This window comes from Nematolebias whitei, chromosome 15 (assembly GCF_014905685.2).
Source record: "Nematolebias whitei isolate Nwh7 chromosome 15, NemWhi1, whole genome shotgun sequence".
Taxonomy (NCBI): domain Eukaryota; kingdom Metazoa; phylum Chordata; class Actinopteri; order Cyprinodontiformes; family Rivulidae; genus Nematolebias; species Nematolebias whitei.
In genome coordinates this window covers 5,921,524-5,923,148 of record NC_056512.1, presented here as the reverse complement: position 1 = coordinate 5,923,148, position 1,625 = coordinate 5,921,524, and the positions used below count along the sequence as shown (strand labels likewise).

Here is a 1,625-nt window from a genome sequence, read left to right as displayed (position 1 = left end):
ACTCACACTCACACTCACACTCACATTCATACTCATACTCATACTCACACTCGTACTCATACTCACTCTCATACTCATACTCACTCTCATACTCACACTCACACTCACACTCATACTCATACTCATACTCACACTCACACTCACACTCACACACACACACACTCACACTCACATTCATACTCACACTCACACTCACACACACACTCACTCACACTCACACTCACACTCGTACTCGTACTCGTACTCACACTCGTACTCATACTCATACTCATACTCATACTCACACTCGTACTCGTACTCATACTCATACTCATACTCATACTCATACTCATACGGGGCGGCTGTGGCCGAGTGGTTGGAGCAGTCGTTCTCCAGTGGGAGAGTTGGGGGTTCGATTCCACCAGCAGCCACATGCTGAAGTGTCCCTGGGCAAGACACTGACCCCTCATTTCCTCCGATGTGTGTCCCATCGGTGAATGTGATAAAGAACTGATTATGTTTGTAGAGATCTAGTATAGAGCTGTATGAATGAGTGAATAAGGCACAGATTGTGTTGAACGAGCTTTGAGTGTCTTGATGAGCACGACTTTATAAAAGTACAGTCCATTTACAATAAGTTTGTTTCAGATTGGTTTTAAAAATGTTCAACGTTTGTTTATTTACAGCTCTGTTAACGTCTCTAAAGCAGCAAGGTCTGGCCCGAGGGCCAAAACATCTTGTGGACAACCTCCTTCTGGCCTCTAATATCTTAACTGAAAAGAATTAAGCAAACGTTTATAAAGTCGAAGAAAAGCTGCGCTTTATAAAAGAAACTTCAAAAAGTTTAAATTATCTGAGACAAATGAGCCGACAGGCAGAAACTTATTTTTTATTGTTTCGTCGTGTTTCCAGAAATAGACAAAACCTTTAAAACCCCAAACGCTTTTTTTGTTTGTCTCTTTGCACATTTAAGATGAATGTACCGTCACAGGCCGTTCACACAACATTTATCTTCCTATACTGGGGATACATTTGATCAAGCAGGCTAATTATTCTACAACAAAAAGTCTGCTCCAAGTTTTTATCTGTTTATTATGTTTCTCAGTCCTCCATGTGTCCCTTTGATTTTGAGACAGACAGAGAGAGAGACAGAGAGACAGACAGAGAGAGAGACAGAGAGACAGACAGAGAGAGAGAGAGAGACAGAGAGACAGACAGACAGAGAGACACAGAGAGAGACAGAGAGACAGACAGACAGAGAGACAGAGAGACAGACAGAGAGAGAGAGACAGAGAGAGAGAGAGAGAGGGAGAGACAGAGAGAGAGAGAGACAGAGAGACAGACAGAGAGAGACAGACAGAGAGACAGACAGAGAGAGAGAGACAGAGAGAGATGGAGAGACAGAGAGAGAGACGGAGAGAGAGATAGAGAGATAGAGAGACAGAGAGACAGACAGAGAGACAGAGAGAGAGAGAGACAGAGTGAGAGACAGACAGACAGAGAGACAGACAGAGAGAGAGAGACAGAGAGAGAGAGAGATGGAGAGACAGAGAGAGAGAGAGACAGACAGAGAGACGGAGAGAGACAGACAGAGAGACGGAGAGAGAGGTAGAGAGATGGAGAGACAGAGAGACAGACAGAGAGAC

General features: G+C 44.1%; 1 protein-coding gene across 1 annotated transcript in view; it reads left to right on the top strand.

Annotated features, from left to right (window-relative positions):
• The window catches only part of fbxl16 (F-box and leucine-rich repeat protein 16), a 103,995-nt gene that overhangs the window by 1,152 nt on the left and 101,218 nt on the right, over positions 1 to 1,625 (top strand). The gene's annotated exons all lie outside the window — the stretch shown is intronic.